Here is a 16,874-nt window from a genome sequence, read left to right on the forward strand (position 1 = left end):
AAAACAAAAGATATGATTGTGATTCTAGAGTTAAGGGTACCAATGCAGATACAAAATATTACAATCCATATTTTGAATGAGACAATTAACCAGCTTGTTGCCCTTGTGGTCTCTCATGACCTTGTAACAATGCCTACAGGAAAAGAAATTTTTCTGATATCATAGTCAGCACTACGACCCTTATTTGTGCTGAAATATCCTTTACAAGCAGTTGATCTGAAATGGTTTGTTCTCTAGCTTGTGCTGGTTGATATATCCTGCAACAGCTCCACATCAGTAAAGCTTGTTCATGTCCTGAGCATCCTTGCTTAATTCTGGAACCACGCTGGAGAATTTACAACTGAACTTACCAGCAGTGTGAAAGCAGTAAATCAGATGTAAGAGATTGTGCATGTCATACACAAAGGAAATACGTGAGGGTGAGCAATATGGTGGGTGTAAAACCTTTCACAATGCACATTTGAGATGAGGCTGTTACTCATATACAAAGGAGCTGGGCATCCTAAGCAAGTGCTAATCATATATTTCCTTTTTGCACTGTATTAGCCTGTCGTCAGGTATGTTAAATGGTTGGAGGCTGATGTTGTTAGTCCTATCAACCATAGATTCCCATGCTTACACCATCCAAGTGTCCTCCTCTGAAGCCATTTTAAAAGCCCAGAAATATTTCTGTAACATTTTTCTCCATATATTTTCAATGCAAAATAACATTCTCAATGCAGAAGTAACTTTCCAATGTGAATAATTTCGTATCTTGGTACATTCTGGGTCTATAAGTCATATTTTGTATCCCATTGGGAGGCAAAAAACTCATTTTAACCAAAGATAAAGTCAAATTTCTTCTCCTATGACTTCCAGAAAACAAAGTTCTGTAAATTTTTATATACAGAAGACAAAAATAATGGCACAGACTGAATATGGCTTATTCATGGCCTCAAGCCAAGACAAACATAGAAGGAAACTTTTAAGGTATAAGTTTGAGATGAAGATGATATTCTCATGTAAGGTAACTTATTTTATATGGTAACTGCCTAATGTTTTTTCTAGGTTTGAAATATTACAATTAGTCTGGGAAGAAAGGTTAGAGGGTATTGAGCTCGTGAAGTGGTCAAAGGGAAATGATATATGAATTTATTACATGGATATCCATAACTCATGTATAGTATATTTACTAGACAGAACCTTTTTTTTTGTTTCCATTAGACTTCAAAATACAGAGAAAAATCAGTGTCAGCAATGGCAACAACAAATACACCCAGCTGGTGTATATTTACAGACTCAGCAAGGTGGTGAAAAAAAGACTATGAATATAAAATACATTTTTCAATTCAGGAGTTGATTGTATTTCTTTTTGGACCTCTTAAAGAAATATTAACACACTAGCTGTCGTATCATTTGAGAAGAGGCATGAGAAGAAAAAAAATAGGAGGCGTTTTGAGAGAGGAGAGGACTAAAGACACGGTTTGTCCTGTCAGACAGGTGGGATGAGTTGAGGTGAAAGTGGGGAGGAGAGTAACTTTGAAGATTATTCTGTGCTTATATACAGCACACAGCTGCGTGATCCATACTGTATTGCCGGATGCAAGGGGCTGCAAGTTTGGTCTTCAGACATAATGTAAAATATGAGCAGATGGAACATTTGGGAGGAGAAAGAATTGTGAGATTTCTGAAGGAACACTAAAGACGCTTGAATTTCATAGAGTGCACCATCAGGCAGATTAGGGTAGGATGATAAGGTGATCTAGTAGACTGGCAAGGCAGAAGAATGATCTTGCTGGTTGTGTTTTGAAGACTGTGGGATAACCTATGTGTTTTAGAAATTACAAGAACATAAGAAGAGTTCTAATGAGTCAGACCAAAGTTGCACTTAGCCCCTGATCTTGACTCTACTAATAGCCAATGAGACATGCCTAGAAAAAAACAGGGCAAATCTACAGTGAAACTTTCCCAGAATAATCTTCCTTGTTCCAGTAATTTGTATTTTAGTTTCTTCCCAGATGACAGGGTGGTATCTAACAACTTTAGTGGATTCTCCCTCGTGAAATATACAACTGCTTTTTGAACCCATGCAAACTTATCCTGCACAAAGTTTCAACACTTTACCACATTGTGCAAACAACCAACTCCTTCTATGTATTTAGCATCTACTCATTTGATTTGATGATCCTTAATATTTTTATTGGACTAGAGTGCAATCATTCCTTGTTCAATATCTCCATATCATCCATGATTTAATAAGCCTCTATCATACTCCTCTTCAGTCTTCTTTTCATGCAGGATGAAGAACTGTAGCTGATTTGCTTGATCTTCATATGAAAACCTCAAACATCTAACTATCCTTGCCAGTCTTCTCTGTACCCTTTCAAATTCCAGTTTATGCATATTAAGATGGGGAATTGTTTGGGAAGCAACAAGGGCCAGAGTCAGTAGTCATGATTTGCTCATACCAGGATTTACATGGTGACTTAATGCTTATTGCTTTGCTCCCTATTCTTTTCTTCATAACTGCAACCTGCTCTTTTCTTTGATGGATGTTGAGTGTTTCATAGGCCTACCTAATATAATCCCAAGACCTTGTTCTAACAATTGGGTCAAAACTTATCACTCTGTGTATACATTTGGGATTGGTTTCACATGTGCACCATTTTATACTTATCTATAACAAAATTAATCTGATGTTTTATTTCCCAGTCCTTCAGGGTCATGAAGTCTTTCTGTCACTGTGTGCAGTTGGTTTATCTCTCTTCTAACATTAATGATGTAATATTATTAGAGAGTTGTGTCTCCTTGTTATTCAGCTCTCTTTCTAGGACAAGATCTCACACCCACCCCTGTGAGACTGCATGAGTGACTTCTGACCACTGTGAAGCTGTGCATTGTGCTACACACTGTAGGGAGCTGTAAGTAAGGTAAAAGACTGCCACTTGCAGTAGAGGGGGAGCCTGAAAGACTGGCAGCAGTTTCTAACCAAGTGTAGTTGCTTTCTGGGAAAGTGGCATATATTTAAAACAGAATCTGCTTGTCAAATTCCTGATGTCATTCACTGTTCAGGGAAAGCTTTGCATCTTCCCAAAATCACTGAAGATCTTCTCCCTGAAATACAGGATGAAAAATCAGAAGTGCTGTTCAAAGCAAAATACCAGTTTAGCAAGTGAATTATGAGGTCTTGCTCCTTTGGCTGGTCTGATAAGCTGTACTACATGAACTTTTACTTCTCCCTCAGTAACAGGGAGGCATCATAGAATCACAGAATCATTTAGATTGGAAAAGACCTTTAAGATTATCAAGTCCAACCGTTAACCTAACACTGCCAAGTCTACCACTAAACCGGTGTCCCTAAATGCCATATCTACACATCTTTTAAATACCTCCAGAGATGGTCACTCAACCACTTCCCTGGGAAGCAAGTTACAATGCTTGGTAACCCTTTCAGTAAAGAAATTTTTCCTAATATCCAATTGAAACTTACCCTGGTGCAACTTGAGTCTGCTTCCTCTCATCCTGCCAATTGCTACTTCGGAAAAGAGACCAACTACAACCTCCTTTCAGGTAGTTGTAGAGAGCAATAAGGTCTCCCCTCAGACTCCTTTTCTCCAGGCTAAACAACCCCAGTTCCCTCAGCTGCTCCTCGTAAGTCTTGTTCTCTAGACCCTTCACCAGCTTCATTGCCCTTCTTTGGACACGCTGCAGCACCTCCATGTCTTTCTTGTAGGGAGGGGCCCAAAACTGAACATAGTATTCAAGGTGCGGCCTCACCAGTGCTGAGTACAGGGGGACAAACATTTCTCTAGTTCTGCTGGCCATGCTATTTCTGATACAGGCCAGGATGCTGTTGGCCTTCTTGGCCACCTGGGCACACTGCTGGCTCATATTCAGCCAGCTGTCCACCAGCACCCCCAGGTCCTGTTTTTCCCACCAGGCAGCTTTCCAGCCACTCTTCCCCAAGCCTGTAGCGCTGCATGGGGTTGTTGTGACCCAAGTGCAGGACCCAACACTTGGCCTAGTTTGCCTCAGCCCATCAATCCAGCCTGTCCAGATCCCTCTGCAGAGCCTTCCTACCCTCAAGCAGATCAACACTCCTGCCCAACTTGGTGTCATCTGCAAACTTACTAAGGGTACGCTTGATGCCCTCATCCAGATCATTGATAAAGATATTAAACAGAACTGGCCCCAAAACTGAGCCCTGGGCAACACCACTTGTGACCCACCGCCAATTGGATTCAACCCCATTCACCACAACTCTGGCCCCAGCCATCCAGCCAGTTTTTTACCCAGCAAAGAGTACGCCTGTCCAAGCTATGAGCAGCCAGTTTCTCCAGGGGAATGCTGTGGGAAATGGTGTCAAAGGTTTTACTAAAGTCCAGATAAACAACATCCACAGCCTTTCCCTCATCCACTAAGCAGATCACCTTGTCATAGAAGGAGATCAGGTGAGTCAAGCAGGACCTGCCTTTCATAAACCCATGATGACTGGGCCTGATCACCTGGTTGTCCTATACGTGCCACATGATGGCACTCAAGATGATCTGCTCCATAGCCTTCCCCGGCACCAAGGTCAGACTGACAGGTCTGTAGTTCCCCAGATCCTCCTTCCAGCTTTTCTTGTAGATGGGCATCCCATTTGCTAACTTCCAGTCAACTGGGACCTCCCTGGTTAGCAAGGGCTGCTGATACATGATTGAACGTGCCTTGGTGAGCACTTCTGCCAGCTCCCTCAGTACCCTTGGGTGGATCCCATCTAGCCCCATAGACTTGGGTATGTCTAAATGGAGTAGCAGGTCACTAACCATTTCCCTTTGGATTACGGGGGCTTCATTCTGCTCCCTGTCTCTGCCTTCCAGCTCAGGGGTCTGGGTACCCAGAGAACAACTGGTCTTACTATTAAAGACTGAAGCAAGGAAGGCATTAAGTACCTCAGCCTTTTCCTCATCCTTTGTCACTATGTTTCGCCCCACATCCAATGAAGGATGGAGATTCTCTTTAGCCCTCCTTTTCTTGCTAATGTATTTATAGAAACAGTTTTTATTGTCTTTTATGGCAGTAGCCAGATTAAGTTCTAGTTGGGCTTTGGCCCTTCTAATTTTCTCCCTTCATAACCTCACAACATTGTTGTAGTCTTCCTGAGTTGCCTGCCCTTTCTTCCAGAGATCATAAATTCTCTTTTTTTCCTTTCCCTGAGTTCCAGCCAAAGCTCTCTGTCCAGCCAGGCCAGTCTTCTTCCCCATCAGCTCATCTTTCAGTACATGGGGATGGCCTGCTCCTGCACCTTTAAGATTGCCTTCTTGAAGAATGTCCAGCCTTCCTGGACTCCTTTGCCCTTCAGGACTGCCTCCCAGGGGACTCTGTCTACCAGCCACCTAAAAAGGCCAAAGTCTGCCCTCCAGAAGTCCAAGGTAGCAGTTCTGCTACCCCCCCTCCTTACTTCTCTGAGAATCAAAAACTCTATCATTTCATGATCACTGTGCCCAAGACAGCCTTCAATGATCACATCTCCTACAACTCCTTCTCTGTTCACAAAAAAAGAGGTCCAGTGGGCACCTTCCCTAGTTGGCTCACTCACCAGCTATGTCAGGAAGCTATCTTCCACACACTCCAGGAACCTCCTAGGCTGTTTCCTCTCTGCTGTATTGTATTACCAGCAGATATCTGGGAAGTTGAAGTCCCCCATGAGAATTAGGGCTAGTGATCATGAGACTTCTCCCAGCTGCTAACAGGATACTTCATCTGTTTCTTCATCCTAGTTGGGTGGTCTATAACAGACTCCCATCATGATATCTGCCTTGTTGGCCTTTCCCCTGATTCTTACCCATAAACACTCAACCCTTTCATCACCATCGTCAAGCTCCAGACAGTCAAAACACTCCCTAACACACAGGGCTGCACCACTGCCTCTCCTTCCTTGCATAACCCTTCTGAAGAGTTTATAGCCATCCATTGCAGCACTCCAGTTGTGAGAGACCATGTTTCTATGATGGCAACTATATCATAGTTTTCCAGCTGCACAATGGCTTCCAGCTCCTCCTGTTTGTTGCCCATGCTGCGTGCATTGGTGTAGATGCACTTCAGTTGGGCTATTGACCCTGCCACCTTTATTGGGGGAGAAGCCCTAATTCTAATGTGATTGTCATCAGGCACTTCCATGGTTTCTAACACATCAAGGACACTAGCGTCTTTGCTGCTGTGTAGATCTCCATCCCTTACCTCCACTGGCATGGTTAAGGTGCTGTGCACATTAGTACAGGGACATTTCAAATGTGCTCCAATGTATTCAGCACATCGTGGAGCAGACTGAAGGTCCTTGCTAGCACACCATCCCTCAAACATTCACATGCGACCCCCAGCCATATCTCCAGCAAGCCTGGTTTTATCCCTTTCCCCCTTCAGATCTAGTTTAAAGCTCTTTCAATGAGCCCTGCTAACTTCTGTGTAAAGGTCCTTTTCTGTCTTTGAGATAGGTGTACCGGATCTGTTTCTAGCAGGCCTGGTGTTGTGTAGACCGACCTGTGATCAAAAAACCCAAAATTCTGCTGGTGACACCAGTCATGGAGCCAGGTATTGATCTGCTGGGTCTTCCTGTTTCTTCCCTTATCTGGAAGGATAGAGGAGAACACTGCTTGTGCTCCTGGCCCTTAACCAGTCATCCCAAGGCCCTGAAGACTCTCTTGATTTCCCTTGGACTTTTTATTGCAACTTCATCACTGCCTACATGAAAAAGCAATAATGGATAATAATCCAAGGGCTGTACCAGGGTAGGATGTTTTCTCACCACATCTTTAACCCAGGCCCCAGGGAAGCAGCAGCCTTCCGTAAGAAGTGGGTCCAGTCAGCATCTGGAGCCTTCTGTTCCCCACAGAAGAGAGTCTCATATGACAACGACCTGTCTTTTTTTCTTCATGGAAGTGGTTTTGACGCAGGGCGTAGGCTGACTTAACCTTGGTTACACCTCCAACCTGGATGAACCATCGTCCTCGTCGTTGTTCGGTTCCACTTGCAGAGCCTCCTACCTATTGTGCAAGGGCACCTGGGAAGGTGGGGGAGTCATGGAGGAGACACACCTGCTGCACCAGGCAGGAGCTTGTCGCCATTGCCCCCTATCCCTTCAGTCACCGCCTTCTGCCGGGTGGGGAGAGGACAGGGAGTCCTCCACACCTTGTGTCCTGTCCGCCCGACAGGTCTGTCCCAGGGCAGGCAGGGTGCAGTTCCCGTAGTCTGTCTCCCTCCCAGACTCCCTGACACTCCTCACCCTACTGCCCCCCTCCCCGAGCTCTGTCACTCAGCGGAGGAGTTCCTCTCCCCGGGCACACCTCCCGCAGGTGTGCTCACTGCTGCCGTCCTGTACTGGTGTAAGAGCAGGGCACGGCCTGCAGACGGACACCCGGATGGCGGCGTCTTCCACCGGAGCTCTGCCTGGGAAGCTGCATCAGTCAAGGCGGGTGCAGAGTTTAGAGAGGACATGGCCTTCTGCCGGGTGGATACCATTGCTCCCTGGTCAAACTGGCAGAGTTACAGTGCCCTTGTTATGTGCCCTTTTGCGTGACCTAGAGCTGGTCACCTTGTTGACGGGACTCCTCAGCTGCTGTGGCACAAGCTGCCAGTTCCCGGTGGGTCTTTCCACTCCCCTGATGTTTCCCTGGTTCAGGAACCCCCCCCTGTGTACTGGAGCAGTCTGCTGCTGGCACCAGAGCTGCTCGCCTCAGCCTCCTTTAAAGCAGCTTTTGTACTCTGGAAGACTTCTTGGCACCACAAGGTGCAGAATACTTGGAAGAGCATGCTTTTGCACATTGAGGCGTCTGTTCTTTCCTCACATTGCTAGCTTTAGTCCTCTTATAGTCTGCTTATAACTTGAAGCATATTGCCCAAATTGTTCCCAGGAAGACCCAGGCTCAAGTGGGTGAGGTGTTTCTCAAAGAATGATTGGTAGCTCTCCTGGGATGTTCACTGCAGGACTTGTCCCAAGCATCTTCAGATATATCTCAGCTCAGTCTGTATTACATGGAGCAACTGAGGTTGTCCCTATGCTGAACAGCCTCAAGACACCAAGGTAAGCTCTGGGACTCAGGTTGAAGAATCGTCTTTCAAAGTGCAAATCATGGTAAACACTGTGAAAAGTAGGTGAGCTAGTCTGAGAGTAAACAGACCCATACTTAACTGACAGCAAAGATGTGTTTCTTCATATATTATTTCCTGTTCATTTACACTGTCTCCCCTTTTCAATGTTTTCTAGAATGTAATGCCCAAAACAGCACCCAGTGCTCCAAATGAGGCCTCACTGGCTCTGAGTGCAATGGAATAATTGATCCTCCTGCCCACTAATACTTCCCAGAATAAGCTTTTCCCTTTTCTGCAGTAGAATTCTGCTGCTTGTTGCAGGAAATTCACATCTGGGAGTTAACTGTGGTAAAACAGACGTAACACATACTTTAGGAAGACCTAAGAAAGGGAAAGGTCTTTGGAAAGGGAAGGCAGTTAATTGTGTTAGGGATGTACACAGCCCTATTGAAAGTCACCAGGAAATAAAATGTACAGTGAGACAAGTCCAAGAAACTCTGCAGGGGGATAAATAGCCAGACTACAGGAAAAGAAGACAGCAATGGTGTTCTGGATTAGCCATTAGTATTTTGTCCCACAGATGGGTGTCTGAAGAGAGTAATTCAATTGCCCTAAGAAACGAAGATGTAGAAATAGTAAAACAAGGAAAGAAAAACTCAGCATCAACATAAGGTAAAAAAGCTCACTAAAAATACTTCCTGTAGCAACAAATGTGGTAAGCATCAGACACAACAATCAGTCATGATCAGTAAATGCAGCTAAGAAATGGGAAGGCAGATTTGACCTTTACCACCTCTTTGCCCTCCCGAATGCCAGAGCAGTTAAAGAATTGCTCTTGTTTCATCAGTTGGGACATCAATCTTTGTCTGGTCTTTTCTGCTTGTTATGTTCCTTTTACTGGGTAACGGTTATGTGCGTCCTGGTGAAAAGCCCCATCACAACAGATTCTTCATGGGCTTTTTATTGCTTTCTCACTAGTGATGAAAAGAAATATTACAGTGGAGACAAAAACTGGCTCACTAATTTTAGTGAATTGTTCAACACAGTTTCAAAAATGTCTCTCGGTAGGATCTAACTGATGGTCTCAAAGGGAGCCTGAGACCTTCCCCTGCTTCTGTCAATGCTGAGTGCTCCTCTCCTAAACTGAAAATCCTAGTTAGGTGTTATAGTTTGTGATGACTTTAGGATGCCTCACTCCCATCACAAACTAGGTGAAATATCAGCAGTGAGCACAGCAGCACAGTTATATTCTCTCCAAAACAGTCTTAGAAGGAGTCTGCAGTGTCATTTAAAAACTCAGAGGAGTGGTAATGCTACATGGTGTATCAGTGAGCTTCATTCCATGACTGTCACCAGCAAGTGTGTACAGAATTCACCTCACTGTACAAAAATACACATTACCAGGACATTGAGACCAAAGAGTCTTAAAGGTTTTGAACCTTCCCTATGTTCACTGTCCATTTCCACCTATTTTATCAGCCACCATAAATTCCTCCACATAAATGAATAACTAAAATACATGCCACTAAGGGAACAAAGCTTCTGCTCATCTCCACTAAAAGTTACAGTTTTATGTCACTGGTGAGTTTACCTGTGATTTAATGTGACCATGGTTTGAGGCAAATAAACAGCTTCATAAGGTTCTTCCATTTAGCAGAAATTTGGGTGGCAAGGTGGCACAGACTGACACCTGATCGCTTGTCCAAACAGTGAACCTGGCTTAACATGGATAAGGAAAAATATAAACATTTAGCTCTGCAAGTGATTTATTTCTGAACTAATTACTATATAGAAAGTCACAGTTCTCTAGAATGATCTCTCTACTCAATCCCATATCTGTGTCATCTGGCTTCAGCTGCCTTCACAGGTGACTCAAATGGTTTTGGAAGCTCCCTGATGAGACAGTATCACTACAGTGTGAGCAATACTCTCAGACAGCTATTCTGTCTCAAGAAATGGCTTTAACCTGCTCACATGGCATTTACTCCTCAAACAGCTCTTCCAGTCTTCTACAGGAGGAAGACTGTGAACTAGATAGAAGTGCCTCATGGACTGGGTTTGCTATGTAGGCCACCAAATGACCCTGATATCTTAGACCATCCCAGTGGAAGCCTGTCTAACTTGGGTAATGATTATTTCCCTCAAAGATTCTTAATATTTTCTTAATACTTGACAGTTATTAAAGTTAGAAAGTTTTTCCTGAATGCCTTTTGCTGTGAACTAAGATGCATGCTGCCTCTGCAGAATGAACTGGGAAAAGTCATTCATTACTTCTTTAAAACAAAGAAATTATCTGATTAGACAGTTGAACTGTGCTATTGGGTTCCCCTTAAGCTCTCTTTTCTAGCATAAACAAGCCAGATTATTTCATATTCTCAAAAGCTTTTGCCAGCCTTGTCGCTTTTTGCTCATACCTCTCTAATTAGTCTGTGTATTGAAGTCTGTGTCAGTAACTGCACATATTCATCCATTCATAAATAAACATGATTAAAAAGAAATAATTTAATCTCAGCTCTTTTCCACTGTCATGGTGTTAGCTGTACGTTTACTAAAATTTGCTTTCTTCCATCTTCCAAGTCTTTAATGAAGGTAACTGTGGATTTAATACAGATTCTGCTAGGAGCCTACTCAGCATCTCCATTCAAACTGACTGAATACTTTTGGGAGTCATTTTCCAATCTGTCATCCACACGTCATCTTTTGCTCATTGTGTATGTCTGAAAATGTCACATCGGGTCTTACCAAAAGCCATCAGAAGTCATGAAGTACCATTATGTCACTTCCCCTGTACCTACTAATCCATTACTTCTTGTGGAAGGTGAATAACTGGATTTAATGACATGTGACAGATTGCTGGACCCAACAATTTAGCAGTCTGAGAACTTGAACAGGCTTCATGAGTGAGGATTATACCATGCTTTTAAAAGGGGACATAAATGATCAGACTTAAAAGCATTAGTCAATCTCTCTCTCACGGCATTAAACCACTTTTCCATACCCACAGCATCCCACAGTGATCGCCTAAGAGGTTAATGGTACCTTCTTTAAATATCAAAGATGACAACTGTCAGACAGAAAATACTGCCCTGGATGACCTATGGGTCTGTTTGTTCCTGTGGTGCAGATGGGATGTGAAAGAGGACCTTTGAAATACTTTTCAAAGTATTTTTTTCAAAGTACTTTTATGGGTTGGTTCACATTCCAAATATAAATTCCTATACAGTTACTTGGAATACAGGCAAATATGTTTAATCCCTTCACCTCTTCACCTGGAGAGGGCATTACACTAAACAAAAAAGAAAGGCACATGTTGAATTGACAGCAGCCATATGTCAGAACAGGTGCTTTCATTTGCAGACCAAAAGATGTTTATCCAGTACTCTTAAACACTAGCTTTTTACAACACTCAGTGCTGTGTTCTGTTTCAGGCCCTACATTACAAGAATGAAGTGGCTCAACTGGACACTATTCAGAGCTGGATGAATGCTCAAAAGGCAGGAAAACATGACCTAAGGAAATAGATTGAAAGGAATGGATTGTTTAGCCTAGCAAAGAGGAAATTGAGGGTGGACATGACAGAAATCCTGAAATATGTAGGAGGTTGCTGAAAGGAGAAAGGTAGTAGATTTTTCTGCATACCCATCTGGGTTAGGTCAACAAGCAATGGACTTCAGTTGTCTTTAGGGAGATAAAGATAAATTGTCAGAGAAAAAAACCAGTATTCGCAAGGCTACTGAAATAGACATGAAATCTTTATTATTGGAAAGTTTGGGGTTGGTTGAGGGTTTTTTTAGAATATGAAAAAGCACTACTAGGATGGACTTGTATGGAGCAGGAACATGGACTAGGTGAGAGTCTCTGGAAGTCCTTTAAGCCCTGTTTTCTGTGATTCACTGTGCTACAGTATTCACCCCACAGCTGTGGCTCCCTGGCCATAACCTCATCACTTTACTGAATACAGTGGCAAACATCAAATTGTCTGTCAGCTTAGCTATTGCAGAGATGGCAGTGATGGTACCAGTGCCTTAGTTCCAGATAAGCTTCCATGTATGTTGTTCATAACACTTAGACTCGGGGCTCTTTTTTCCCTGTTTTACTTCAATAGTTGGGAAGAATTGGGATTTACTTACTTTTGCATGCAGCTGAAATGCATGCATGAAAGCTGAAAGATTTCAGGGCACATTTCTCTCAGAAGGAGCCGGAGTCCAACAGTTCCCGGTTTTTGAAGATTTGCTTGCTTTGCTGTTGAGCACACTGACATTAATTCACAGATCTGAATGTTCAAGAGCTACAAGATCATCTCACCTGGCCTTTTTTATTTCATCTTTCACTATCCTACTGAGACAAATCAAATCTGTTTTCTTAAATATATTCAACCTTTTCCCTTTGCTTCTAGGGAAGGGGAACAGCACTTATTTTAGCATGATCCAAAGAGAATCCATCCAGAATAAGTGTTAAATACATTAGCAGGACCAGTTCTTAAAAAGGAAAGTTGAACCAGGAAAGGAGTTTAGTGGCTTTTCTTTAAGGGATAGTGAATCTTTTCATGTCAGCAATTTACTTTGCTTTGTCATATTTGTCTTCCTTGAACTGCACAGGGCTGTTTTTATTTTGAGTTCCATTAACGAATCCAAAGTGGAAGGAGAGCTGCTACATTAATCAATAGCCAAAGGAAATAAATCTCTGCTCTTTTCCTGCAAATGTGCTGCTGCACGATGTGCTTTCTTTGGGAGAGTTTTATTCATGACAGAAGCCAGCCATCTGCTGGAGTGCTGCTGCAATAACCCTTTCTAGGACTGAAGGACAGACTTGCTTGCTGATGTGTGAAAAAAAATCCAAATTTTGCTTCAAACTTTATGAAAAACAAACAGCTTGGAAAAGAAGGTGGGGAAACTCTGCATAGACTTCTTAAGAGTAGGCCATTAGATAGGTATTAAATGCTGATGGAGGTGAATATGTCTGTGATGAGCTGGGATAGAGCACAAAAAGTTAAGCACAGATTCACTATCTATCAGCATGGTGAAAACCCAACCAATGAAAACCAGAGCACTGAACCAGCTGCTGCTCAGACCTTCAGAGGAGAAGGACTAGAACATTGTCCTGGTGTGGAACCCACCAGGAGGAGCCAACCAAAGACACTCCTTCCCCAGAAAGCCATGCCACGTGAACAGTTTGTTGCCTAAATGGGTCCAGGACATACCATGGGAAGAGCATTTTGGGACTGTGTAAAATTTAGAATGGAAGGTTTTAAGGGGATTATGCAAATGTGCAAAAGATATTATGGGATATTTAGAAGAAGACCCAAAGGTGGGGAAAGGGGGGGATTGAGGTGAACTGGGAAGCAACAAGAGCAGGGAAATGAAAAGGAGCTGGACATGTGTTAACGTGTTACCAGTGACTATATTTCTCACACCGACTGTGCTTGATCACTACAGTCTATCCTATATCCTCATGAAATCCTATTTCCAACTACTGTCTCTATACTAAGTGTGCATGTGTGTCATGGTTTAAGCCCAGCCGGTAACAAAGCACCACGAAGCTGCTCATTCACTCCTCCCCCCCGGCCACGGTGGGATGAGGAGAAAATATAAAGAAAAGCTCGTGGGTCGAGACAAGGACAGGGAGGGATCACTCACCAGTTATGGTCATGGGCAAAAGACAGACTCAGCTTGGGGAAAAAACAAATTCAGTTTAAATTACTACCAGTCAAATAAAAAACAAGGGTAATGGGAAGTAAACCCAAACTTTAGAACACCTTCCCCCCACCCCTCCATCCTTCCTGGCTCAACTCCACTCCCAGTTCTCTCCACCTCTTCCCTGGCAGCAGCCCATAGGGATGGCGAATGGGAGTTGGGGTCAGTTCATCACACGTTGTCTCTGCCGCTCCTTCCTCCTCAGGGGGAGGAGGACTCCACACTCAGCCCCTGCTCCACCGTGGGGTCCCTCCCACAGGAGACAGTCCTTCATGAACTTCTCCAACATGAGTCCTTCCCACGGGCTGCAGTTCCTCACAAACTTCCCTGGCGTAGGTCCTTTCCATGGGCAGATCTTCAGTCCCAGCCTGCTCCAGCATGGCCTTCCCCATGGAGCGGCGGCCATCTTGTGAGGCATCCATCCCCCCGCTCTGGCGTGGGCTCCTCTCTCCCCAGGCTGCAGGGGGGCATCTGCTCCCCCGCTCCCCTCCGTGGGCTGGGGGGGACAGCCTGCCGTCTGGTCTCACCACAGGCTGCGGGGGCATCCCCTCCTCCCCACCTTCCTCACTGACCTCAGGATCTGCAGAGGGGTTCCTCTCACATTCCAGACCCCTCACTCACTGCAGGTTCCCCTCTTAAATCTGTTCTCCCAGAGGCGCTACCGCCATCGCTGAGGGGCTCGGCCTTGGCCAGCGGTAGGTCCGACTTGGAACCTGGGAAGCTTCTAGCAGCTTCTCACAGGAGACACCCCTGTGGCCCCCTCCTCTGCTACCAAAAAACTCTGCCACACAAACCCAAACATGTCAATGCTAGTGAGCTGCAAGGTGGGCTGGCTCACAAGTGGGATAAGAGGCCTGGGTGCCAGCAACTGGAGACCATGGTCCAGGGGATGGACACTGGGCAGGACGGGGGTCCCAGCTGCAGGAGAGACCCACATCATGTGTGTATATTCCAATAGCAGCCTTCAATCCTGATCAGCCAGAGTGGAGGAGAGGATTGACACGTCTTTGTTCATGTTTCTGAGAGTGCTGGGTTTGTTCATGTGGATGTCAAGAAAAATAAAAGTAATTTCTGTCTGCATTAGTCTATGTGTGTCTGGGCATGTGTGGAGTCTGTAGTGTGTGTGTATGTGTATGCGTGTGTGTCTATTGGGAACACATGCTCAGCCTCACTTCAAGCTGGACCTGGGGACACAACCACAGCAGCCTCGCAGCTATTAGGCTGAGAGAGGAGGAAACCCTCTGGGTCCCGAAGCTCAGCAGGTTTGGCTGCCTCTGACAGAATGGGAGTGAAATTCCAAGTCTGATCCTTTGGTAACTAAGGCCAGGGGAGAAATTATCAAATGCACCTAAGTGACTTCACAGCATGTATTCAGTTTTCAAAGGTAAATGAAGGAGGAAGAAGGAGGCAGGTGGAATGAACTGACCATCATGTCCAGCTAGGAAACTAGGACTGTGTTTGTATTCTTTTCCTAATGGAATCTGTAGTTCCTGGTCCCAAGCTCATCTTTACTACTTGCCACTATGGCCAGGTGAAGAAGGGATTAGGTTATCTCCACCCGAATGCTCTGCTCTTTGCTCCAAATTTCAAGTTGCTATTTAGTAATGGTGTAGGAAGCCATATCTCAAAAGTGAAAGGCTGAATATACCTTTCGGCTGAATGTATGCCTTTCAAGGCGAAGCTGATTAGCATCTTTACTTGGGTAGAGAGGTGTATCCCGTTAGCTAATGGGGCTGAAATAATAATGACTTGCTTAATAGTCTCTGGCAGGAACCTGGTGCAGCACTGCTTAGAAATGAGAGCTTGATGATAGGACAAACTGGTTGATTTACCAAGTGAATTACCACTGGAAGCGCACCCAGACCTCAAACTGTGATTTTTAACTTAACACCAAAGTTTACTTCCCGCCCACACAACCCTGGCTTGCTTACATTTTCATTACCTTCCACTGACAGATCTCTAAAATGAGAAAATGATGAACAGGGGAAACCTGGTTATGGAAAAACATTAATTGAATTAAAGACATGAAAAAGGACGCTCACTTTCAAGAGGAAAAAGAAAAAAACCTTCCACACCTCTGTTCCTAATACAGCAGTTTTGGGTTGCGGGGACTAAGGGGTTATTAAAGGTGGCTTTACATTCTGCTGCTTGTGGATATAGAGATTGCTTTGCTGGTTGGGTAACTAGACCAGGGACTATCACTGGGTTTCCCATCTGCAGAATAGTGGTAGCACTTCTATCTGTGCATCCAGCTTGGAATTGGCATGGCCACTGCGGCTTTTCACAGATGGCAAAATAGTCTCGAAACTAAAATGTGGCCTCTGGAAAAACAGTAAATCCAGAGCACGGTCCCTGCCATCCACTTGAGTCTCTTGGGACAACTCTGGAGTCTACTGGGTGTATGAGGTACCCATGCCCAGGTGCTGTCAGTGGAGCTGCAGGGCGGCCTGTGTGAGGAGAGGCCGGGGCTGCCCCGTGCCGGACACAGCCGGTTCCAGCCGGTCCCAGCCGGCTCCAACGGCCCCACCGCAGGACACAGCTGAGCCCCTCAGCCAAGATGGCGGAAAACAGGTTCCAGAAAGGGCCGAAGGCGGCACAGGCAGAGGAGGAGGAGGAGGGAGCCGAGGAGGGACCCCCAGGAGGAGGATGAGGAGGAGGGCGGGAGGCGGTGCAGGCCCGCAGCAGGGATCCCCTGCAGCCCTGGAGAGACCCCGCTGGAGCAGAGACCCCCCCTGCAGCCCGGGGAGGGCCCCACAGGGGCCGCAGCAGGGGGATATTTCCTGCAGGAGCTGCGGCCGTGGAGAGCCCGGGCGGGAGCAGGTTGTCCCTGAAGGACTGCAGCCCGGGGAAGGGCCCGCGCTGGAGCAGGGAGACGTGGGAGGAGGGAGGAGCGGCCCAGAGGGGCTGGGGGGGACCCACCGCAACCCCCGGCCCCGGCCCCTGCGCCACCCCTCAGGGGGACACGAGTCGGGAGGGAAGGGGTGAAGGTGGGCCTGGGAAAGACCCTTGGGTGGAGAGAAGGTGTTGTTTTAATCTTTTTGTCTTTGTTTCTCACTATCAGAATCTATTTTAATTGGAAAAAAAAAATCATTTTCCTTGCTTCAAGTCTATTTTGCCCTGACAGTAATTGGT

The sequence above is a fragment of the Haliaeetus albicilla genome, chromosome 3 (assembly GCF_947461875.1).
Source record: "Haliaeetus albicilla chromosome 3, bHalAlb1.1, whole genome shotgun sequence".
Taxonomy (NCBI): Eukaryota; Metazoa; Chordata; class Aves; order Accipitriformes; family Accipitridae; genus Haliaeetus; species Haliaeetus albicilla.